At 43.3% G+C, this 27,091-nt stretch overlaps 1 protein-coding gene across 1 annotated transcript in view; it reads right to left on the reverse strand.

Moving 5' to 3' along the window:
* Nucleotides 1–27,091, reverse strand: part of GPR78 (G protein-coupled receptor 78) — a 103,721-nt gene that overhangs the window by 15,875 nt on the left and 60,755 nt on the right. The gene's annotated exons all lie outside the window — the stretch shown is intronic.

Raw genomic sequence — 27,091 nt, forward strand, 5'->3', positions numbered from 1 at the left:
GGCCCTCATCAGCACAGGGCTGGAATTGGTTGGCTGTATGGAGTGGGGCTCGGTGAGCAAGCGATACATACATGCTAGCCACCTTAGGGAGAGACCCAAGTTGGGCTAAATGTAGCGGGACGAAAGAGACCGAAAAGCCCTCTACTTAAAGGAAATACATAGTGGATGCTTTCCTGAAACGGAAAGTACTTGCAAGCAGCATAATACAAAGAATAGCAGGTTTACCCAGAATCCTTTGCAGTAGGCGGAGCTATGCAAATCATCTCTTTCCACCCCTGTCTAATCCACAGCGCTTGGAATCGCCAAGCGTGCAATGCTGCGGATTAGTTTCTAAATTTACACAGCCAACCAATTCCTACCTGTGGACACGTGTTTCGGGCTTTAGGCCCTCATCAGCACAGGGCTGGAATTGGTTGGCTGTATGGAGTGGGGCTCGGTGAGCAAGCGATACATACATGCTAGCCACCTTAGGGAGAGACCCAAGTTGGGCTAAATGTAGCGGGACGAAAGAGACCGAAAAGCCCTCTACTTAAAGGAAATACATAGTGGATGCTTTCCTGAAACGGAAAGTACTTGCAAGCAGCATAATACAAAGAATAGCAGGTTTACCCAGAATCCTTTGCAGTAGGCGGAGCTATGCAAATCATCTCTTTCCACCCCTGTCTAATCCACAGCGCTTGGAATCGCCAAGCGTGCAATGCTGCGGATTAGTTTCTAAATTTACACAGCCAACCAATTCCTACCTGTGGACACGTGTTTCGGGCTTTAGGCCCTCATCAGCACAGGGCTGGAATTGGTTGGCTGTATGGAGTGGGGCTCGGTGAGCAAGCGATACATACATGCTAGCCACCTTAGGGAGAGACCCAAGTTGGGCTAAATGTAGCGGGACGAAAGAGACCGAAAAGCCCTCTACTTAAAGGAAATACATAGTGGATGCTTTCCTGAAACGGAAAGTACTTGCAAGCAGCATAATACAAAGAATAGCAGGTTTACCCAGAATCCTTTGCAGTAGGCGGAGCTATGCAAATCATCTCTTTCCACCCCTGTCTAATCCACAGCGCTTGGAATCGCCAAGCGTGCAATGCTGCGGATTAGTTTCTAAATTTACACAGCCAACCAATTCCTACCTGTGGACACGTGTTTCGGGCTTTAGGCCCTCATCAGCACAGGGCTGGAATTGGTTGGCTGTATGGAGTGGGGCTCGGTGAGCAAGCGATACATACATGCTAGCCACCTTAGGGAGAGACCCAAGTTGGGCTAAATGTAGCGGGACGAAAGAGACCGAAAAGCCCTCTACTTAAAGGAAATACATAGTGGATGCTTTCCTGAAACGGAAAGTACTTGCAAGCAGCATAATACAAAGAATAGCAGGTTTACCCAGAATCCTTTGCAGTAGGCGGAGCTATGCAAATCATCTCTTTCCACCCCTGTCTAATCCACAGCGCTTGGAATCGCCAAGCGTGCAATGCTGCGGATTAGTTTCTAAATTTACACAGCCAACCAATTCCTACCTGTGGACACGTGTTTCGGGCTTTAGGCCCTCATCAGCACAGGGCTGGAATTGGTTGGCTGTATGGAGTGGGGCTCGGTGAGCAAGCGATACATACATGCTAGCCACCTTAGGGAGAGACCCAAGTTGGGCTAAATGTAGCGGGACGAAAGAGACCGAAAAGCCCTCTACTTAAAGGAAATACATAGTGGATGCTTTCCTGAAACGGAAAGTACTTGCAAGCAGCATAATACAAAGAATAGCAGGTTTACCCAGAATCCTTTGCAGTAGGCGGAGCTATGCAAATCATCTCTTTCCACCCCTGTCTAATCCACAGCGCTTGGAATCGCCAAGCGTGCAATGCTGCGGATTAGTTTCTAAATTTACACAGCCAACCAATTCCTACCTGTGGACACGTGTTTCGGGCTTTAGGCCCTCATCAGCACAGGGCTGGAATTGGTTGGCTGTATGGAGTGGGGCTCGGTGAGCAAGCGATACATACATGCTAGCCACCTTAGGGAGAGACCCAAGTTGGGCTAAATGTAGCGGGACGAAAGAGACCGAAAAGCCCTCTACTTAAAGGAAATACATAGTGGATGCTTTCCTGAAACGGAAAGTACTTGCAAGCAGCATAATACAAAGAATAGCAGGTTTACCCAGAATCCTTTGCAGTAGGCGGAGCTATGCAAATCATCTCTTTCCACCCCTGTCTAATCCACAGCGCTTGGAATCGCCAAGCGTGCAATGCTGCGGATTAGTTTCTAAATTTACACAGCCAACCAATTCCTACCTGTGGACACGTGTTTCGGGCTTTAGGCCCTCATCAGCACAGGGCTGGAATTGGTTGGCTGTATGGAGTGGGGCTCGGTGAGCAAGCGATACATACATGCTAGCCACCTTAGGGAGAGACCCAAGTTGGGCTAAATGTAGCGGGACGAAAGAGACCGAAAAGCCCTCTACTTAAAGGAAATACATAGTGGATGCTTTCCTGAAACGGAAAGTACTTGCAAGCAGCATAATACAAAGAATAGCAGGTTTACCCAGAATCCTTTGCAGTAGGCGGAGCTATGCAAATCATCTCTTTCCACCCCTGTCTAATCCACAGCGCTTGGAATCGCCAAGCGTGCAATGCTGCGGATTAGTTTCTAAATTTACACAGCCAACCAATTCCTACCTGTGGACACGTGTTTCGGGCTTTAGGCCCTCATCAGCACAGGGCTGGAATTGGTTGGCTGTATGGAGTGGGGCTCGGTGAGCAAGCGATACATACATGCTAGCCACCTTAGGGAGAGACCCAAGTTGGGCTAAATGTAGCGGGACGAAAGAGACCGAAAAGCCCTCTACTTAAAGGAAATACATAGTGGATGCTTTCCTGAAACGGAAAGTACTTGCAAGCAGCATAATACAAAGAATAGCAGGTTTACCCAGAATCCTTTGCAGTAGGCGGAGCTATGCAAATCATCTCTTTCCACCCCTGTCTAATCCACAGCGCTTGGAATCGCCAAGCGTGCAATGCTGCGGATTAGTTTCTAAATTTACACAGCCAACCAATTCCTACCTGTGGACACGTGTTTCGGGCTTTAGGCCCTCATCAGCACAGGGCTGGAATTGGTTGGCTGTATGGAGTGGGGCTCGGTGAGCAAGCGATACATACATGCTAGCCACCTTAGGGAGAGACCCAAGTTGGGCTAAATGTAGCGGGACGAAAGAGACCGAAAAGCCCTCTACTTAAAGGAAATACATAGTGGATGCTTTCCTGAAACGGAAAGTACTTGCAAGCAGCATAATACAAAGAATAGCAGGTTTACCCAGAATCCTTTGCAGTAGGCGGAGCTATGCAAATCATCTCTTTCCACCCCTGTCTAATCCACAGCGCTTGGAATCGCCAAGCGTGCAATGCTGCGGATTAGTTTCTAAATTTACACAGCCAACCAATTCCTACCTGTGGACACGTGTTTCGGGCTTTAGGCCCTCATCAGCACAGGGCTGGAATTGGTTGGCTGTATGGAGTGGGGCTCGGTGAGCAAGCGATACATACATGCTAGCCACCTTAGGGAGAGACCCAAGTTGGGCTAAATGTAGCGGGACGAAAGAGACCGAAAAGCCCTCTACTTAAAGGAAATACATAGTGGATGCTTTCCTGAAACGGAAAGTACTTGCAAGCAGCATAATACAAAGAATAGCAGGTTTACCCAGAATCCTTTGCAGTAGGCGGAGCTATGCAAATCATCTCTTTCCACCCCTGTCTAATCCACAGCGCTTGGAATCGCCAAGCGTGCAATGCTGCGGATTAGTTTCTAAATTTACACAGCCAACCAATTCCTACCTGTGGACACGTGTTTCGGGCTTTAGGCCCTCATCAGCACAGGGCTGGAATTGGTTGGCTGTATGGAGTGGGGCTCGGTGAGCAAGCGATACATACATGCTAGCCACCTTAGGGAGAGACCCAAGTTGGGCTAAATGTAGCGGGACGAAAGAGACCGAAAAGCCCTCTACTTAAAGGAAATACATAGTGGATGCTTTCCTGAAACGGAAAGTACTTGCAAGCAGCATAATACAAAGAATAGCAGGTTTACCCAGAATCCTTTGCAGTAGGCGGAGCTATGCAAATCATCTCTTTCCACCCCTGTCTAATCCACAGCGCTTGGAATCGCCAAGCGTGCAATGCTGCGGATTAGTTTCTAAATTTACACAGCCAACCAATTCCTACCTGTGGACACGTGTTTCGGGCTTTAGGCCCTCATCAGCACAGGGCTGGAATTGGTTGGCTGTATGGAGTGGGGCTCGGTGAGCAAGCGATACATACATGCTAGCCACCTTAGGGAGAGACCCAAGTTGGGCTAAATGTAGCGGGACGAAAGAGACCGAAAAGCCCTCTACTTAAAGGAAATACATAGTGGATGCTTTCCTGAAACGGAAAGTACTTGCAAGCAGCATAATACAAAGAATAGCAGGTTTACCCAGAATCCTTTGCAGTAGGCGGAGCTATGCAAATCATCTCTTTCCACCCCTGTCTAATCCACAGCGCTTGGAATCGCCAAGCGTGCAATGCTGCGGATTAGTTTCTAAATTTACACAGCCAACCAATTCCTACCTGTGGACACGTGTTTCGGGCTTTAGGCCCTCATCAGCACAGGGCTGGAATTGGTTGGCTGTATGGAGTGGGGCTCGGTGAGCAAGCGATACATACATGCTAGCCACCTTAGGGAGAGACCCAAGTTGGGCTAAATGTAGCGGGACGAAAGAGACCGAAAAGCCCTCTACTTAAAGGAAATACATAGTGGATGCTTTCCTGAAACGGAAAGTACTTGCAAGCAGCATAATACAAAGAATAGCAGGTTTACCCAGAATCCTTTGCAGTAGGCGGAGCTATGCAAATCATCTCTTTCCACCCCTGTCTAATCCACAGCGCTTGGAATCGCCAAGCGTGCAATGCTGCGGATTAGTTTCTAAATTTACACAGCCAACCAATTCCTACCTGTGGACACGTGTTTCGGGCTTTAGGCCCTCATCAGCACAGGGCTGGAATTGGTTGGCTGTATGGAGTGGGGCTCGGTGAGCAAGCGATACATACATGCTAGCCACCTTAGGGAGAGACCCAAGTTGGGCTAAATGTAGCGGGACGAAAGAGACCGAAAAGCCCTCTACTTAAAGGAAATACATAGTGGATGCTTTCCTGAAACGGAAAGTACTTGCAAGCAGCATAATACAAAGAATAGCAGGTTTACCCAGAATCCTTTGCAGTAGGCGGAGCTATGCAAATCATCTCTTTCCACCCCTGTCTAATCCACAGCGCTTGGAATCGCCAAGCGTGCAATGCTGCGGATTAGTTTCTAAATTTACACAGCCAACCAATTCCTACCTGTGGACACGTGTTTCGGGCTTTAGGCCCTCATCAGCACAGGGCTGGAATTGGTTGGCTGTATGGAGTGGGGCTCGGTGAGCAAGCGATACATACATGCTAGCCACCTTAGGGAGAGACCCAAGTTGGGCTAAATGTAGCGGGACGAAAGAGACCGAAAAGCCCTCTACTTAAAGGAAATACATAGTGGATGCTTTCCTGAAACGGAAAGTACTTGCAAGCAGCATAATACAAAGAATAGCAGGTTTACCCAGAATCCTTTGCAGTAGGCGGAGCTATGCAAATCATCTCTTTCCACCCCTGTCTAATCCACAGCGCTTGGAATCGCCAAGCGTGCAATGCTGCGGATTAGTTTCTAAATTTACACAGCCAACCAATTCCTACCTGTGGACACGTGTTTCGGGCTTTAGGCCCTCATCAGCACAGGGCTGGAATTGGTTGGCTGTATGGAGTGGGGCTCGGTGAGCAAGCGATACATACATGCTAGCCACCTTAGGGAGAGACCCAAGTTGGGCTAAATGTAGCGGGACGAAAGAGACCGAAAAGCCCTCTACTTAAAGGAAATACATAGTGGATGCTTTCCTGAAACGGAAAGTACTTGCAAGCAGCATAATACAAAGAATAGCAGGTTTACCCAGAATCCTTTGCAGTAGGCGGAGCTATGCAAATCATCTCTTTCCACCCCTGTCTAATCCACAGCGCTTGGAATCGCCAAGCGTGCAATGCTGCGGATTAGTTTCTAAATTTACACAGCCAACCAATTCCTACCTGTGGACACGTGTTTCGGGCTTTAGGCCCTCATCAGCACAGGGCTGGAATTGGTTGGCTGTATGGAGTGGGGCTCGGTGAGCAAGCGATACATACATGCTAGCCACCTTAGGGAGAGACCCAAGTTGGGCTAAATGTAGCGGGACGAAAGAGACCGAAAAGCCCTCTACTTAAAGGAAATACATAGTGGATGCTTTCCTGAAACGGAAAGTACTTGCAAGCAGCATAATACAAAGAATAGCAGGTTTACCCAGAATCCTTTGCAGTAGGCGGAGCTATGCAAATCATCTCTTTCCACCCCTGTCTAATCCACAGCGCTTGGAATCGCCAAGCGTGCAATGCTGCGGATTAGTTTCTAAATTTACACAGCCAACCAATTCCTACCTGTGGACACGTGTTTCGGGCTTTAGGCCCTCATCAGCACAGGGCTGGAATTGGTTGGCTGTATGGAGTGGGGCTCGGTGAGCAAGCGATACATACATGCTAGCCACCTTAGGGAGAGACCCAAGTTGGGCTAAATGTAGCGGGACGAAAGAGACCGAAAAGCCCTCTACTTAAAGGAAATACATAGTGGATGCTTTCCTGAAACGGAAAGTACTTGCAAGCAGCATAATACAAAGAATAGCAGGTTTACCCAGAATCCTTTGCAGTAGGCGGAGCTATGCAAATCATCTCTTTCCACCCCTGTCTAATCCACAGCGCTTGGAATCGCCAAGCGTGCAATGCTGCGGATTAGTTTCTAAATTTACACAGCCAACCAATTCCTGCCTGTGGACACGTGTTTCGGGCTTTAGGCCCTCATCAGCACAGGGCTGGAATTGGTTGGCTGTATGGAGTGGGGCTCGGTGAGCAAGCGATACATACATGCTAGCCACCTTAGGGAGAGACCCAAGTTGGGCTAAATGTAGCGGGACGAAAGAGACCGAAAAGCCCTCTACTTAAAGGAAATACATAGTGGATGCTTTCCTGAAACGGAAAGTACTTGCAAGCAGCATAATACAAAGAATAGCAGGTTTACCCAGAATCCTTTGCAGTAGGCGGAGCTATGCAAATCATCTCTTTCCACCCCTGTCTAATCCACAGCGCTTGGAATCGCCAAGCGTGCAATGCTGCGGATTAGTTTCTAAATTTACACAGCCAACCAATTCCTACCTGTGGACACGTGTTTCGGGCTTTAGGCCCTCATCAGCACAGGGCTGGAATTGGTTGGCTGTATGGAGTGGGGCTCGGTGAGCAAGCGATACATACATGCTAGCCACCTTAGGGAGAGACCCAAGTTGGGCTAAATGTAGCGGGACGAAAGAGACCGAAAAGCCCTCTACTTAAAGGAAATACATAGTGGATGCTTTCCTGAAACGGAAAGTACTTGCAAGCAGCATAATACAAAGAATAGCAGGTTTACCCAGAATCCTTTGCAGTAGGCGGAGCTATGCAAATCATCTCTTTCCACCCCTGTCTAATCCACAGCGCTTGGAAATTATATAATATACTCGTTTGTTTTTGGAAGATAGCATTGTCCAGCATTGTACAAGGAAAAGAGCGAAGTGAATGGATCCAAGGAAAATTGACTTTGAGTCGAATTTTCTGACGTTTCTTGAGAACTTGAACCCTTTTAGATTTGATTAGCAAGTATCGCAAAAAAAAATGGCATTATTTCCTACTCCTCTTTCTCTCTCTAGTTCCTTACAAATCTTAGGATCCGATGCAGCAAAGCTTTAATGCTAGAATTCTGGAGTAAAAGCTTTGAAAAATTGCAAAATGTAGGCTCGTCCGGGAAATTTAGTGAATTCTGGCTTTCTATTTTCTTTGAGCTCTGACAAAATGATACGAGCTGGGGTGGGATGGGGTCTTGACAACTCCCCTATAATCAAATTCACAAGAGCAGTGGCACTTATTTTGCCATAAATGTTACTCCAGCAGGGGCTGGAGTAGGATTGGCGAGCCGCACACAGAGTTGACCACCAGTCAATCGCCTGTCCGTGAATGAGGAGCGTCTGATTCCAGCACATTTCATCAAGACCGGCGTGAACAATGATGGTCTTGATGAATCAGACTCCAAAAGTGTTGCATGTACAGTATTTTCCTAGCAATTACAAACGTACCAATAATGTGATATACAGCTAATATATTCGATAAGAATCCATTTTTTTGTGAAAATTTGTTGAATTTGGTGAAATCCACAATTTCAAATAAAATAAACCACTTCCTTGGAATGTAGACTTTTTATGTGTCTGTGTGTTTTATAAGCCCTGAAAGTAATTGCTTGCCTCTGAATGAAAAGAGCCTTATAAATAAGTGAGTAAAATAAATCTAAAGCCTCCAATAATCAAAAATCAATAAATAAAGAAAAATAGGATATTGCAGTGATTGAAGCCTCTTCCCAGACTAAAATAGCTGTTAGCAGAGAACAAAAGAAGGCATTTAGTGATGACGAGTGAATAGACTCGTTACTCGAGATTTCTCGAGCATGCTCGGGGGTCGTCCGAGCATTTTTTAGTGCTCGGAGATTTAGTTTTTCTTGCCACAGCTGAATGATTTACATCTGTTAGCCAGCATAAGTACATGTGGGGATTCCCTAGCAGTAAGGGCAACCCCCACATGAACTTATGCTGGCTAACAGATGTAAATCATTCAGCTGTGGCCAGAAAAACTAAATCTCCGAGCAATAAAAAATACTCGGAGGACCCCCGAGCGTGCTCCAGAAATCTTGAGTAACGAGTATATTCACTCATCACTAAAGGCATTCTGTTGTTCAATAAATGTAGAGAAGATAAAATTTGACCCTTTAATACTAATGTTTCACCCATTGGGAATACACAAGGGCTACAAGAAGCCAATTGCATCTGGATACACACAAAGAAATGACAGGTAAAACCTTCTCATCATTCACATGGGAACAATTAGTCACAGAACTTGCTGCGAGCATTCACCACGATGTGTTCATACTGGGTCCGGGCGGATCTGTAGCTGTAAGCTATTCTCCAGGCAGGGACACAGCTAACATTGAAAGTGACCACCTGTCAGATCAGGGTCTTCACACCTGCCTATCACTTTGGCCTTGATGAATGTTGATTTTGAAGCACATATGTAAACTGGCCTTCTTTAAAGAGGATCTGTTACTTGCCAAAAACTTGTATTTGTTTAACCTGATGAAAATGCTGATGTTCTCCTGAATCCGGTGATGTGTTAATATTGTTCCTGCTCCTCTCCGTTCCTGAGATATGGCCCCTTCTTCTCTGTATGTGAGCCCATTCTTTTTAGTTAAGTTGGCGTGGTCCTCAAGACTTCTCCATGCTCATGTTCTTGAGGACCACACCAAATTCGCTAAGGCAAGAGGGGGCCATAAATCAGGAATGGAGAGGAGCATTAAGAAAAGAAAAAGAGTGCCGGATCCAAGAAAACGGTGGAAATTTTTTCACCAGGTAAGAACATTAATATATACTTATGGCAAGTGATGGATCCTTTTTAATTTGTAGTCCCAACTGGGCTTGTTAAACACGTCTCCTTGAAAAGAATTAAAAAGTTTCTACAATTCCAAATAAGTTCAACTATTTTAAGAGCCTTAAAAAACAACTTTCCGTTTGCTGAAGAATTGACAGGAGGCATTAGAGAGATAGTTTTCTTCAAAAGAGAGTAATGACTGCATTGTCTTGAAGATTCCTACTGGTGGGTTCTCTAATCTAACGAGTGCTTTCCATAGTTGGCAGCTGATAAGAGCTATTACATAATCTGTAAGAGATGGTTCTATTGAGATCAATTTCTATCTCTGGGAGAGACCTAATTTGCATACCTTTTAAAGACCTCCTACACTGACAGTCCGTCCACAAAGCTGTGTCAAGGGCTACATGAAGAGTTAGTACTCATATCCGCTGTCTGTAGACAGCTTGTTTGGCTCCGATCCTAGTCATGTTGCAAGTTTTATTAGAAGGTTAGCTATTGACTTATAGCTGCATCCAATAGATGGCACAAATGTGATAGTTTTCTTTCTGTCTGGCAGAACCCTGATTTTCATACCTTTTTCTTGTAGCACAAGGCCAATAAGGGTATGTGTCCATCAACCGGAGTTGCTGTGGTTTGGCCCTCTAGAAATCCCATGTCCACTATGCATCCACAGACTCCTACGGCTCACCAGCAGAGACAGACATGCAGCATGTCTTTCCAGACTGCAGAGTGTCAATTTTTCTTGGGGAGACGCTGTCTGTCTTTCTGTCTGTCTGTCACGGATATTCATTGGTCACGACCTCTGTCTGTCATGGACATCCAAGTCGCTGATTGTTCGTGGCAAAACCACCACTACCATTACCACAACCAATCAGCGACGGCGGTAGTCTGGCAGCGAAATGGCCTCTGCTTTACTGCCCTGCAGTCAGCGCTGAGCGCTCACACAGGGTTAATGCCAGAGTTAAAGGACCGTGGTGTAATGGAATCCGTTAACGCAGCTATTAACCCTGTGTGACTAACTTTTTACTATTGATGCTGGTATGCAGCATCAATAGTAAAACGATCTAATGTTACAAATAATAATAATTTAAAAAAAAAGGTTATTCTCACCCGCCGACGTCGCCTGCTGTGCAAGTGGCAGGTTCCGGTGCCAATGATGCTATGCAAGAAGGACATGCCATGACATCACGGTCATGTGACAGCGATGTCATCACAGGTCCTGCGCTCATGCCAACCCTGGGACCGGAAGCTGCCGTGTGCACCGCACACAGGCGCCAGGACTTCAAGGGGCCTTCGGAAGGTGAGTATATGTTTATTTTTTATTTTAAGTTGTTTTTAACCACGCATATAGTGCCCATATTGCGTGGGCTCTGTTATATACTACATCTCTGTGCAATATACAACGTGACTGTGCAATATACAACGTGACTGTCCAATATACTACGTGCTCTGTGCTTTATACTACGTATCAGTGCAATATACTATGTGGCTGTGTCGGTTCTGTTATATACTATATCGCCTGTGCAATATACTACGTAGCTCTGTTATATACTACATGGCAGTGCAATATACTATGATATACAATGTGGCTATGTTATATATTACGTGGCTCTGCTATATACTACGTGGCTGACCAATATACTACGTACCTGTGCAATACACTATGTAGCTGTGCAATACACTACGTGGCTATGTTATATACTAAGTGGCTGTGTTATATACTTTGTAACTCTGTTATATACTACGTCGATTGTGTTATATACTACGTCACTGTGCAATATAGTACATAGCCTGTGCTATATACTACCTATATATTCTAGAATACCAATACGCTAAAATCGGGCCACCATCTAGTTACCTATAATTCAGTTAATCCATAATATCAAATCCCTTCACGTAAAAAAAAATCACCCAACTAAATGGCATCAATGTATCTAAATCGAACTGTCCAATCCTACACTTCATTCAATAGCTGCAGCGACTTCCACCCCTCCCTTATTTGGGCAGAAAATGGTGCTCAAAAAAGCCAAACAATACAATCCAATTAGACAGGAGCTTCCCTTCATCTTTTTAGTATATAGTTAAGACTGTAATAGAGTTAAAAAGAGTCCAGGATAAAAGTTAGCATTGTTTAAAAAACTTGCAAACTTGAAAAAGAATTTAATGTTCGAAACGCGTCGATTTTTGTGATTCAAGTGATCATGTTCGCTTTTCCTGTTTTTCTTCAGCGCTGCGAATGGTGGAGCTATGGCATCAACCTACAATGATCTGGACTTTCACAAGATTCCATTCACCCGGCGAACCTGAAAATCGCTAACCTGGTGAACTTGCTAAGGCTGCATAGCAAATTTTGTCAAATGGTGTATTATGTTTATCAGTCAGAGAACAGTTGTGTACAGATCACAAGAACTATAATTATGCCAAATATACCATTATTTTTTCCCTTAATGTGAAATACTGAAGGTGTTATCTAGCCCCATGACAATGGTCATGACAGAGAAGGGGGCTGGCTTAGTCAATAAAATGAGAAGTTAGCCAGGGCTTACTGTTCTAAGTGGAGTGGCCAAACCCCAGATGAAATAGCAATCTGATGATCAGGGAATCTGGCATAATTAAACTACATTCGTAAGTTATATAATTTACTCTTTAAAGCTCATTTATGTTTTTATAGTGTGCTATATAAACTCATTAAGGCTAGCATTATAGGTACTGGGACCTGACCAGACTACTCGCACTCATACAGGTAATAGCAGTACACCATGGTATATGCTGTTCACTAATATAGAAGGATTTCTAAAATCTCATAAAACTCTGTTGAAAAGTTTTGTGCTTTACATTGTATTTGTATACGAGGCAGTTTATACATTTTTAATAATTCACAGTTTATTACACCACTATTTTGAGGTTTAGTAAACTGTTATTTTCCTATTATAACTGTTTTAATCTTCCCAGTATCCAGCATAGACTTTTCCTATACCATCAGTGAGAATAAAATTCAATAATTATAGATGTCTTCTCAAGACAAATAGCCACAAACAACATTTAAGAAGTTCATTAACTAATCAATATGCTACATCCCTAATTACAGAAGCCCCATCGGCTTACACTTTAGAATCCATATAAATTGCTAAATTATCTTTCAAGAAATGAAAGCTTGTGGAGAGAATATGGTAAACAAGGTAAAATATATGCGCGGCCTAGATTCCACAAAGGTTTGTTCGGCGATCGTATTTGCGTAGCAGTCCCTGCTATACAGTGGGGCAAAAAAGTATTTAGTCAGTCAGCAATAGTGCAAGTTCCACCACTTAAAAAGATGAGAGGCGTCTGTAATTTACATCATAGGTAGACCTCAACTATGGGAGACAAACTGAGAAAAAAAAATCCAGAAAATCACATTGTCTGTTTTTTTATCATTTTTTTTGCATATTATCGTGGAAAATAAGTATTTGGTCAGAAACAAACAATCAAGATTTCTGGCTCTCACAGACCTGTAACTTCTTCTTTAAGAGTCTCCTCTTTCCTCCACTCATTACCTGTAGTAATGGCACCTGTTTAAACTTGTTATCAGTATGAAAAGACACCTGTGCACACCCTCAAACAGTCTGACTCCAAACTCCACTATGGTGAAGACCAAAGAGCTGTCAAAGGACACCAGAAACAAAATTGTAGCCCTGCACCAGGCTGGGAAGACTGAATCTGCAATAGCCAACCAGCTTGGAGTGAAGAAGTCAACAGTGGGAGCAATAATTAGAAAATGGAAGACATACAAGACCACTGATAATCTCCCTCGATCTGTGGCTCCACGCAAAATCCCACCCCGTGGGGTCAGAATGATCACAAGAACGGTGAGCAAAAATCCCAGAACCACGCGGGGGGACCTAGTGAATGAACTGCAGAGAGCTGGGACCAATGTAACAAGGCCTACCATAAGTAACACACTACGCCACCATGGACTCAGATCCTGCAGTGCCAAACGTGTCCCACTGCTTAAGCCAGTACATGTCCGGGCCTGTCTGAAGTTTGCTAGAGAGCATTTGGATGATCCAGAGGAGTTTTGGGAGAATGTCCTATGGTCTGATGAAACCAAACTGGAACTGTTTGGTAGAAACACAACTTGTCGTGTTTGGAGGAAAAAGAATACTGAGTTGCATCCATCAAACACCATAACTACTGTAAAGCATGGTGGTGGAAACATCATGCTTTGGGGCTGTTTCTCTGCAAAGGAGCCAGGACGACTGATCCGGGTACATGAAAGAATGAATGGGGCCATGTATCGTGAGATTTTGAGTGCAAACCTCCTTCCATCAGCAAGGGCATTGAAGATGTAACGTGGCTGGGTCTTTCAACATGACAATGATCCAAAGCACACCGCCAGGGCAACGAAGGAGTGGCTTCGTAAGAAGCATTTCAAGGTCCTGGAGTGGCCTAGCCAGTCTCCAGATCTCAACCCTATAGAAAACCTTTGGAGGGAGTTGAAAGTCCGTGTTGCCAAGCGAAAAGCCAAAAACATCACTGCTCTAGAGGAGATCTGCATGGAGGAATGGGCCAACATACCAACAACAGTGTGTGGCAACCTTGTGAAGACTTACAGAAAACGTTTGACCTCTGTCATTGCCAACAAAGGATATATTACAAAGTATTGAGATGAAATTTTGTTTCTGACCAAATACTTATTTTCCACCATAATATGCAAATAAAATGATAAAAAAACAGACAATGTGATTTTCTGGATTTTTTTTTCTCAGTTTGTCTCCCATAGTTGAGGTCTACCTATGATGTAAATTACAGACGCCTCTCATCTTTTTAAGTGGTGGAACTTGCACTATTGCTGACTGACTAAATACTTTTTGCCCCACTGTAACTTTTATGTAGATTTTACTAAAAACTGTTGTTTTGCATTTCATGGTATTATTGAGATAAATGGAACTGCCTACAGGGCACATTATTGTAAAAATAATTGGATCCTATTAACCCTTTTGATATTACTATTTGAGATCTTTCTGATCTAAACACTCCATTAAATTTTAGAAGTTTAATTAGAACTTGCAATGGACACTCCATGTTTAGATTTCAGACTGGAAAAGGAGTACTTGTCACCCTGCAGCAGCCGGGCGATCATATGTGCCCGCTACTAAAGGGAATGAATATTCACTGCTCTCCACTCCAAAGGAAGTGGAGAGCAGTGAATATTAATTTCCCTTTAGCAGAAGGCACAGTTGTTATCTGCAGCAGCCATCACTTGCCTCCTGTGACCCGCTGCTCCGCCGCTGTCGCTCCCTCTGTCTTGTGGGACCCTCACTCAAGTAGTATTGTGAACTGCAATGGAAATGATACACAGTTTTCTAATTATTTTAAAAATATAAATCTGAAAATTGGGACGTCCATTTGTATTCAGCCCCCTGTAGTCTGATACCTCTAAATAAAATCCTGAGTGAACAATTGCTTCCAGAAGTCACAGAATTAGTAGATTGAGTCCCCCTGTGTGTACTATATTCTCAGTCTAACTACAGCTGTTCTGTGAAGGCCTCAGGGGTTTGTTTGTGATTCTGTGAACATTAGGCATCAAAAAGCATCAATGAAAACCAAGGCAAACACCAAATTAGTGTGTTCGTTGGTTTTCATGGTGCTGTTTATTCCACTTAATTTCTTTTAGTTTTGCTTTAGTTTTTTGCATTCATTGCAGGTAAGGGTGTGGCCTCCCTTTTCTTTGAGATGGACATTAAGGTTATATAGCTTCCCACTGCTGGGTGTACATTAGTCGAGGCCTCGGTCCTGCGCGGCCCTTATTCACATTTACATTATTTGACATATGGTAAGGATTTAATACTAGAGGATAGGATTGTACCGAGTAGGGTCACCTTGATGTGGTGGTATGGCTTGTATGTTCTTTTGATCAAGCTAATTTTAACTGAGTACCCTATGTTATTTTCATGCACTATTGCTATTTATTTACTTACTGCAGGGCAGAGGTGTCAAACTGCATTCCTTGAGGGCTGCAAACAGGTCATGTTTTCAGGATTTCCTTGTACTGCAAAGGTGATAATTTAATCACCTACACAAATAATGAGTTGGTGATTAAATTATCACCTGTGCAGTACAAGGAAATCCTGAAAACATGACCAGTTTGCAGCCCTCGAGGAATGCAGTTTGACAGCCCTGCTGCAGGGTATCTGATCATTTTGTCTTTATCTTAGGTTTTGTCTGTTTAGTGGTCAGGGTGAACATGCGCCTACACGTTGCATGTATATGAACTTACATTCCAGTTCATTTTTTTCGGTTTTGTTTTAGGTCAGGGATAAAGTTGTGGAGAAGAGTGCAGCAGGGTAAGGTTATAAAGAAATAACCCAAGCTAAGAATATCTCACAGAGCAATGGACTCGTAAGGAAATGGAGGTGAACGTGGTGGTGATGGCAGGCAAAATCCCAAATTCAGATGGGCATGTTTTAGCTGGCACTGTAAAGTGATAGGGAATGTGTATTCCACTATCTAGCTAACAATTTGGCATGAGGGAAGGACCTCAGAAATGTAGGAGTAAGAGCACTCACAAATGTATGATACAGGGCCACCTGAGGGCCCTTCACAAACTCAGGTTTCACAGCACCTGCTGTTCCTCTGAAAATGTCAAGCGAGGGCCGAATAATGACATGGTGGTGGATGTGGTGGTGGTGGCGGGCGAAGCCCAAAATTTAAATGGGCATGTTTTAGCTGGCATTGTAAAGGGATGGGGAATATGTATTCCACTATCTAGCTAACAATTTGGAATAAGGGAGGGATCTCCCAAATGTAGGAATGAGAGCCCTCACAAATCTTAAGGGAAAAAATAAAGCCAAAATGCTCTGTGTGAACATATGCTAAAGGGGAGGTAAAAAATTTGTATTTTTTTTTTATTTTTATTTTGCGTTATATACATGTTATACGAAGGAAAAATGTTTATTAGCATATTTCAGTTAAAAATAAATTAGGTTTGGTTTGGTAAGTCTTATAAATCCATAAAAACTGTAGTCTGACAACATTATTCCCAGATGCCATATGTGAGTCAGAAAGGCATGCAGGCATCTTCTCCATGCTGTTCCTATTTAGTTTTAGCTCTTTCCCATCCATCTCAGCTTTTTTCTCATGCCCCCAGTCCTGTTTGTTGGGTCCAGCAGAAACATATTTGTCTTTTCCATTGACTTGCATTAGATTTGTTATTCATTATGAATACACGAATATTAGAAACTATTTGTGCCGATTTTCTTGAATCTGAATATTTCATTATTCGCTCATCACTAGTTTTATCCCTTTGGATGGTGCGTGTCAGGCTACTGCAGGGTTAACTGCAAGGCCGTCCCCAGGAAGTGGGTGTGGTGGCCCTATAGGGGAACCAGTGTGAAAGTTGTTAGGGATTTAGGAAGTAAATAGTCAGTTTTGAGTAGGCTGTCTGTTGGAAAGGATATGAAAGGGAGAAGACAGGGTTATCAGTTGTGGAACTACAAGTCTCAGCAAGAAAAGAAGCAAGTTAGAGAGGCGACAGATCATCACAGGCAATTGGGGACCCTTGCATAAAGGAAAGCTTGTAAGTCCAGGAAATGTATGGTCCAGTGAAAAAGGAGTACCTTGGGAAGAGGTAGAGCCCTACTGTGAGTACTGAAACAGGGAGCATTATCTCAACGAGCGGCCCCTGGGACTAATATAGGCAAAGACTCAGGGTATTGGGATCATAGTGACACACATGGATCCATATGATTCTACCCCTAAGAAAACACAGGTAACTTCTCCCCATGCCCCCCTGCATTACCTGTTGTCGGGAACAAAATGCAAATTGTAACTCTAAGAAATGAGCCAGTTTATTGTGTGGAAGATGGAGAAGAAAAATGTATAATCTGCTATCGCATGCTCACCAGTGTGACCATGTATAAAATGTATATTGGTTAAAAAGACTGTTCTGGTTTATTGATCAAAAAGGGAAAAGGGAGCGGGGTTGCACTAAGTGCGCTGAAAAAGAAGATGGAGGTAGCAGGTCCAGGAATAATCTCACACACCCACAACACTTAATTTCCTCTAGCTGGCCCTGTGTGGAGAGGGCTGCCCACTCACCAGGCTACCGCTGGAGGCCAGCTTATACTAACATGTGGAAGAAAGTGCACTGGTCAGATGAGACCAAAGTAGACCTTTTGGGGCCAAAATGCTAAATGCTAAACTAGCACTGCACATCACCCTGAAAACACCATCCTCACAATCACGCATGTTGGTGGCAGCATCATGCTGTGGGAATACTCTCCTTCAGCAGGGAAAGAGAAAGTAGTCAGAGTTAATGGAAAGATGACTATGGGCAGGGGCGGTGAGTATGTCGGTGTTCGTGCTTGGAGGGGGGAGAGGAACCGTGCAGGGATGTCGGCATTGGAATTACAAAACCGTTTACTGTATATTTCCCTTTACATTACACGAATGCTTGTTACTTTGTGCTAGTATATCAAATAACATTCCAATAAACTAAAATAGAAGTGTACTGTAGGAGTAATAATTCTCATATCGGGTGGATTTATGGAAATATGGATTTGTTCTTTTCCAAAGAAGAATTTAGCTGCATTATTTTCAGGTTATACATCATACACTAAGTCTGATGGGGATTAGTAGAGGCATGAAAATCACACCCACTTGTCCACGTGCCTCTCCATCATGCATTGTAATTAGTATTCACAAACACATGAAAGTGATTTTTCAGGTCCATTCATTACTGTGGGGTTTTAATCAGCAAAATCTGCTGTGGTAGAAAACATTAATCAACAAACTTGTGTGCATCTAAATGGCTTGCCAAGAAATTCTTGGCAACTTTCATCTAGATTATTGTACAAAAACTTCAACTGCTCAGCAAATCCTTAATGTTAATTAACATAATATCCTGAAAAATAAACTCAAGGTAAATATCCTCATAAAGTTTTCAAAAAGCTTTGCAATTTAATAAAAAAAAGACAGTTTGGCTTCTACAGCCTCTATGTATCACAGTGCATGGCAACCTTCTAATATGGCTTTAGTGTGACTCCATCAGTAAGCTTTGCTACTGGATGGCCTCTAACCCTTATCTCTTTTTTCCTGAAATATCTTAGAAGAGATAAGTCTATTTATAAAAAGTTGAAAGTGAAACTTTAATGTGGCTATAAATCAGCTTAACCCCTTCGTGCCACAGCCCATTTTCGTTTTTGCTTTTCTGTTTTTCACTCCCCTTCTTCCCAGAGCCATAACTTTTTTTATTTTTCCATCAATATGGCCATGTGAGTGCTTGATATTTGCAGGACAAGATGTAACTTTGAACAACACCATTGGTTTTACTATTTCTTGTACTCAAAAACGGGAAAAAAAAATCCAAGTGCGGTGAAATTGCAAAAAAAGTGCAATTCCACAACTTTTTTTGGATTTTTTTTACCATGTTCACCAAATGCTTAAACTGACCTGCCATTATCTTTCTCCAGGTCATTATGAGTTTGTTAAAAAAAAAAAATTGCACCATTTTCCGAGACCCGTAGCATCTCCATTTTTTGTGATGTTGGGTTTGGGTGAGAGCTTAATTTTTTGTGAGCCGATCTGACGCTTTTAATGATATTATATTGGTGCAAATATGATCTTTTGATCGCCAGTTATTGCATTTTTACACAATGTCGTGGCAACCAATAAACGCAATTCTGGTGTTTTGACTTTTTTCTCGCTACGCTGTTTAGCAATCAGGTTAATCCTTTTTTGATTGATAGATCGGGCGATTCTGAACGCGGTGATACCAAATATGTGTTAGTTTTTTTTTTATTATTGTTTTATTTTGACTGGGGTGGAAGGGGGGTGATTTAAACGTTCATATTTTTTAACTTTTTTAAATATTTTTAAAGCCTTTTTTTTACTTTCGGCATGCTTCAATAGTCTCCATGGGAGACTAGAAGCTGTCATAACCCGATTGGCTCTGCTACATACCGGCGATGATCATATCACCTCTACAGTATGTAGCAGAATACCTCACTTGCTATGAGCACTGACCAGCGGGCGGCGCTCACAGCAAGTCGGCAGTGACAACCATAGAAGTCTCCAGGAGACCTCTGGTTGTCATGCCAACCCACCAGTGACCCGCAATCACGTGATGGGAGTCACCGGTCGGCAGATTTTCAGCCCGATGGCTGGAAGCGCGCGCTAAACGGGTTAATAGCTGTGGATGGATCGCGATTCCACCTGTGGCTGTTCCGGGCACATGTCAGCTGTTCAAAACAGTGGATATGTCCTGGGAAATATGTGGGTTCACCGCCAGAGCCCACATCAAATGGAGAGAAGCAACATGCGCCGTACTAGTAAGGTGCATGTCGCAAAGGTGTTAAAAAAGTTTAGAAGTGAGATAAGGCTTACAAATCTTGTCTTCAGGACAAACTCATTGACGGATTCACGGTAAACTCATTCCGTAGTCATCTATGATCTGTAATACATTGAGGCTGTTGAACCTAAATGGTTAAATTGTGTTACTGCAACCCAATTGTTAATGATTTTTAGCCATATTTTTGAGGATAGAGTTGAATTTTTCCATTACACCATTTTTGGATTAATGTAAATGAAACCGTTACTGGGGGAAAAGACAAAAATTTGAACAATTTTTTTTACATGATAAATTTGGCACTGTTTTTCAGGTGACATAAATAACTTGATAACTTTATTTTGTACAATTATAGAAACACCACAATTATATTGTTCTTTTTTCTGCTTTACCACTTTGTTTATGCTGCCGTATTCTGACAGCCATAGCTTTTATTCCTGTTCATATGGCTGCTTAAGGACTTATTTTTTTCTGTGGGACTAGCTGTCGTTTTCATTGGTATTGTTTTGAGGTATAAATGGCTTTTTGGTTACTATTTGTAAGGAAACGACATGAGAAAAAACTTAATTTCTGTAGTTATTTTTCTCAAAATAATCCATTTTTTTGTGTCATATTCCGGGAGCCAATACATTTTTTTATTTTCTTTTGATGGAACTGTTTTTATTGTTACAAGAAGAGCAACGTTTTCATTTTGTATTGTTTTTCCTTTTCTCCTCTTTAGGGTAATTTTGTACACTGATTTGTTGAATTTGGAACCTCTATTCCACACTAGAATAGGGGCCAGTACGCAAAGGGGCAGTAAAGATATATATTCAGCTATTGCTGAGTTTTTGGAGCTGATACCACTTATGGGCAGACAACATTTTTAACCCTGCTGTTCTGTTGGTCAAAAATGACCGACTTTGAACTTCAATATTCTTTAAAATATTCAAGATGCGGCTCTGAAACCCGTGGCCGACCGACCCATCCTCATTTAAGTCAATCAACCACAAGTTTCAGAACCGCATCTTGAACACCCCAAAAAATACCAAAGTTCAAAATAGGTCTCCCCAGACCGAACAGAACAGCAGGGTTAATACGATGTCGCTGGAATTTTCTTTCACAAAGCCACTTCAGGAAAAGCAAACAGATATTTTCCTGTTGCGACTCCACCAACACTTTAGCTATCGTTTTCACATCAGGTCTGCCATCGGAAACGTTTTACTATATCTTCAATAATGAGAGCGTCGGCATTTTTGCGCTAGTTTTCTCATCGGCTCTACTGACGGCATCTTTTCCCTAGATCATCTCTTAAGAGAGCATGTGGCTTCCGAACGCAGAATAATCATGGTCCTTTTTACTGTTTCAGAGTTTTCAAACTCTGAAGCTGTTAAAAGACTGAACACATTCACAGCAATATTGTTTTTCCGTAGATATCCATATGTTCATTCAAAGGAAGAAGATACAGAATAGATATTTGAAAAAAACTTTTGAACAGTGAGGGTGATCAGTGAGTGGAACAGGCTGCCACGAGAGGTGGTGAGTTCTCCTTCAATGGAAGTCTTCAAACAGAGGCTGGACAGACATCTGTGTGAGATGGTTTAGTGACTCCGGCATTGAGCAGGGGGTTGGACATGATGACCCTGAAGGTCCCTTCCAACTCTAACATTCTATGATTCTATCATTCTTTTGAAAGCTTTTTTACCGACTGAAAACTGCCTGAAAAAGACTCCATGTTCATGAATTTAGCGCAAAGTTTAAAAAATGGCATTTTTTCCTTCCTTGAACTGTTTTTGCAACTTTTTAGTGCAAAAAGTCCTACATTTTCCAAAATGAGGCAAAAATTGTGACACAATACTGGTTCACTAAAAAATACACTGGAATAGGACTGAAGTGGAGTTGCGCCAAATTGTGCTGTTTTGAAAATGCTAAACTCCGCCTGTAAGGCGGAATTTTTAAAAAAAGGCAGGCGAGCACATATAAAGCTGACTTCAAGCAAAGCACAAAAAGTAGAATGAATTGGGCGCAAGTAAAAAAACACAAAACTTATGAGGCCGTAAGTTTTGAAGACGTTTTGGATGAGAATCTGCAGAGTTTCCGCTAAGTTTCTCCTACAAACACTCAGCAATAAGCCTCATTGTGCAAAATATCCTTAAGGTACTGTCACACTAGACGATATCGCTAGCGATCCGTGACGTTGCAGCGTCCTCGCTAGCGATATCGTCCAGTGTGACAGGCAGCAGCGATCAGGCCCCTGCTGGGAGATCGCTGGTCGGGGAAGAAAGTCCAGAACTTTATTTCGTCGCTGGACTCCCCGTAGACATCGCTGAATCGGCGTGTGTGACACCGATTCAGCGATGTCTTTGCTGGTAACCAGGGTAAACATCGGGTAACTAAGCGCAGGGCCGCGCTTAGTAACCCGATGTTTACCCTGGTTACCATCCTAAAAGTAAAAAAACAAACACTACATACTTACCTACAGCCGTCTGTCCTCCAGCGCTGTGCTCTGCTCTCCTCCTGCTCTGGCTGTGAGCGTCGGTCAGCCGGAATGCAGAGCGGTGACGTCACCGCTCTGCTTTCTGGCTGCCCGGCGCTCACAGCCAGACCAGAGAAGCAGAGCGCCGAGGACAGACAGCGGAAGGTAAGTATGTAGTGTTTGTTTTTTTTTACTTTTTAGGATGGTAACCAGGGTAAACATCGGGTTACTAAGCGCGGCCCTGCGCTTAGTTACCCGATGTTTACCCTGGTTACCGGGGACCTCGGGATCGTTGGTCGCTGGAGAGCTGTCTGTGTGACAGCTCTCCAGCGACCAAACAGCGACGCTGCAGCGATCCGGATCGTTGTCGGTATCGCTGCAGCGTCGCTATGTGTGACGGTACCTTTAGACGTAAGGCCTAAAATAGAAGCATTCAATTACATCGTATTTGAAGAATTGTCTCATTGTCTTCACCGTAATTAGATTATTATTGTTTCCTTTGTCTCCTGAGATTGAAACGGCCCTTGGATTACTAAGCAATTAAAAGATACCAGTTCTACACATTTTACTCACATACAAGTATTAAAAGAATATTAATTCTCTCTCTAAGGATAAAAAAAAGATCATTTATCTAAATATACTGTAGCATTAGCTGCATAATTAGAATTCAGCTGCAGGAATATGGCGCCCGTCTGCCCGCTGAAGCTCAGGTTTTCTTTGGGAAATGTTTGCACATGAGTCTAAAATCAGCTCCAGTTGTAGTATTTGATTGGCATGACATTTATTTTACATTTTGATAATTCAGACATTTCTGAACACAATGATATCAAATATTTGCATTTTTTATTTTTGAATTTTTATTTTTTTTTTACTTTTGTGTTTTTTATTTTTTTCATATTTTTGTAAACTTTTTTAAAACTTTTTTTTCTGTTTTCAATAGTCTCCTTAAGAGACTTGAAGCTGCGATCATCCGATCGCCTGTGCTGTACATAAGCAGGGCTTAGAGTTTATGGAGAAGAAACCTGGGGAATGTACAAGATATATATAGGGCCCGATACATTTTTGCTTTTACATCTTTTCTGTCTAGTTGTTTGTGTTTAGTTTTCTCCTTTTTTTCCACCTTCTGGTTTTAATTTGCTCCTTTCTTACATGCGTATGCGTTTGCCTGTGTTATTTTATATTTGCCATTGTAAGTTTACGGTTTCCAGAAGTTTTCAACTGATTCATCATTTGTGACTTTTTTGAAAAGTCACAAGATTTGTTGCAAATGTACTGTACTTCCTTCTCTCCACCCGCCTCTTGAGTGATTTTATGTACACCAAGCGTTTTTTTTGCACAATTTTTGTGGTATTTTGGGTAGCGAGCGTTTGAACTAAAATGTCGCAAAAAAGTTTAAAGAAATCATCTGTGACGTTGCACAAAATTCACAAACCATGTATGTCATTTTTAAGAATTTGGCAAAAAAAAGTCAATGATTACTACAGCACTAAAATGAAAGTGACTTACAGAAACCAAAAATAACAATAACAATAACAAGGAAACCAAAAATAACACAAAAGGTCAAGAAATATTGTTATTCCTCATCTACACACATATTACAACTTATTATGAAAAAGTTACTTGAACGTAGTTGCCCTTTCAGACACTTCTTGCGCCCTTCATCTTTTTACGCTTTTACGCATTGTTACCTTTCGTCTTGGTAAACTATAAATAAATTGACAACTGGCTGCTGCCACATCCATTGGTTAAGAGTAGAGTTGAGCGACCTTGACCTTTTTAGAGTCGAGCCGGGTTTTGCGAAACCCGACTATGTCCAAAGTCGGGTCGAGTGAAATCGGCCGATTATGACGTAAAGTCGGGATCGACCGAAACACGAAACCCAATGCAAGTCAATGGGGCAGCATAGTCGGCAGTGAGTGGGGGCCAGGAAAACACCTAGAGTGCCCATTTTAATGTCAAAACCATCCATTCTTCTTAATGAAGCTTGTCAAGCGTAATTTACCTTATAATAATTGGAAGGCATTTGAAATTGGGGGTCATTTGGCTAAAGTTGTGGGGGGTAGGGCTGGTTCAAGTAATTAGTGGGCCCAGGAAATCTGGACCACGTCACGGCAGTGGAGCAGGGAGAGGTAAGTATTTCAACTTTGCAAGTGCTGTGAACCAGAGCAAGCAGGGGGGGCCCACTCGTTGGCATTGGCACTGGCACAGGGCCCCTCAAAGTACAGCGGTGTGTTTGCACGGCGGGGGCGCCTCCCACCGGCAGCAACACTTTTGCGTACTATGAGAGGCCCTGTGCCAGTGACGTCGCCAACTAGTATTCCTCCCCCCACCTGATGAAGGAACCTGCACTTTCATCTGCACCTTCCTCTTTGTCCCCGTGTAAGGTGGTATGGTATGCGGGAAGAGCAACCTGACTTTCAGCAGGGTCACAATGTTGTTGTGTAGCGTGCACGGGGAATGTTGCGTTATGGGTCAATGTACCAGCAGACTCATCTATCACTGGCTGGGCAATGGGCACGATGAAGTGGAAACACAGATATAGGCCCAAAGAAGAAAGTGGGCTAAATGCAGTTCAAAATTGGTAACACAGGAATAACCAGGGGGCATTGCAGTGGAGGACAACTGGAATGAGAGGCTGACACAGAGAGTAGGGCCAAATCAGTAAGTAGTCGAAATGCAGTTCAAAATTGGCAACCGTAGTAAACAGGCGGCACAGCTTTGTTCAGTGGAGGAGAACAGCAAGGAGTGGCAGACACCGATAGTAGGCCCCAAACCAACTAGTACGCCAAATGCAGTTGTTCCATTTAACCACAATTTAATGAGAGCCTGAAGATAGAAGCTCAGGAAAGGCAACCTGGGGAACACCTTGGAGTGTAACACACCATCTCTCTCCACCCCATACCCATTTTGTATGGCCTAATGCAGTGTACTTTTCTACAACTACTAAACGAGAGTCGGAAGACCGAAGCAATGGCAAGGAAACCTGGGGAACACCTTAGAGTGTAACACACCCTCTCTCTACACCCCATACCCAATTTGAAGGTCTAATGCAGTGTAGTTTCCAAGAACTACTAAACGAGAGCCGGAAGATCGAAGCTCAGGAAAGGCAACCTGGGGAACACCTTGGAGTGTAACACACCCTCTCGCTACACCCCATACCCAATTTGAAGGCCTAATGCAGCGTAGTTTCCAACAACTACTAAACGAGAGCCGGAAGATCGAAGCTCAGGAAAGGCAACCTGGGGAACACCTTGGAGTGTAACAAACCCTCTCTCTACACCCCATACCCAATTTGTAGGCCTAATGCAGCGTAGTTTCCGACAACTACTAAACGAGAGCATGAAGATCGAAGCTCAGGAAAGGCAACCTGGGGAACACCTTGGAGTGTAACACACCCTCTCTCTACACCCCATACCCAATTTGTAGGCCTAATGCAGCGTAGTTTCCGACAACTACTAAACGAGAGCCGGAATATCGAAGCTCAGGAAAGGCAACCTGGGGAACACCTTGGAGTGTAACACACCCTCTCTCTACACCCCATACCCAATTTGAAGGCCTAATGCAGTGTAGTTTCCAAGAACTACTAAACGAGAGCCGGAAGATCGAAGCTCAGGAAAGGCAACCTGGGGAACACCTTGGAGTGGAACACACCATCTCTCTACACCCCATACCCAATTTGAAGGCCTAATGCAGCGTAGTTTCCAACAACTACTAAACGAGAGCCGGTAGATCGAAGCTCAGGAAAGGCAACCTGGGGAACACCTTGGAGTGTAACACAACGTCTCTCTACACCACGGAAGGGATGATTCTTAGGAAGGAAGGCTGTTGGAAATAAGCATTGCGCGTCCGAGGGTGATTAGATTCTTATTAGGTATATACTCACCCTCGGACGCGCCCTGCTTCTTTATTTGGAATGAATGTTTATTTGCAATGTGGTGTTGACTTTCTCTATTATTTTGGTAATTAATGATTTTATTATTTTCATTATTTTGCATCTTCTCGGCAATAATATAAAGAAGACGCGACAGGACAACACTCGGTGGATGCCATATGTGTGTTTTCAATTTAAAAAAACTTTCAGTTAACTACTTGCAGGAGAAAGTAATTGTAGCTGGTGGCCATTTTTAGTACTGTACCAGATTTTAGTTGTGTGTTTGTTTTTAATGTTAAAATGTCTGCATTTGATATCTCACCAGTATTTTCTTTTTTATAAGCAAAATACTTATTTTTATATTTTCTGATGTTGGTTCCAGGGGTACACGGGCAGCAGTGACCTGGTCAGTGTAGTAGTAGTTGAAAGAATGGACCGCAGACAGGCATCGAAGGCCTAAAATAAAAAAATTGGGCTGGCTGTAGGCAATTTTAAATTGGTTCCAGGGGTACACGGGCAGCAGTGGTGTGGTCAGTGGAGGCCTAGTGGAAGGAGTGACCGCAGACAGGCATCGAAGGCCTAAAATAATAACACATGGCTGTAGGCAATTTTAAATTGGTTCCAGGGGTACACGGACAGCAGTGGTGTGGTCAGTGGAGGCCTAGTGGAAGGAGTGACCGCAGACAGGCATCGAAGGCCTAAAATAATAACACATGGCTGTAGGCAATTTTAAATTGGTTCCAGGGGTAGACGGGCAGCAGTGACCTGGTCAGTGTAGTAGTAGTTGAAAGAATGGACCGCAGACAGGCATCGAAGGCCTAAAATAAAAAAATTGGGCTGGCTGTAGGCAATTTTAAATTGGTTCCAGGGGTACACGGGCA

Source organism: Ranitomeya imitator, chromosome 1 (genome assembly GCF_032444005.1).
Source record: "Ranitomeya imitator isolate aRanImi1 chromosome 1, aRanImi1.pri, whole genome shotgun sequence".
NCBI lineage: Eukaryota > Metazoa > Chordata > Amphibia > Anura > Dendrobatidae > Ranitomeya > Ranitomeya imitator.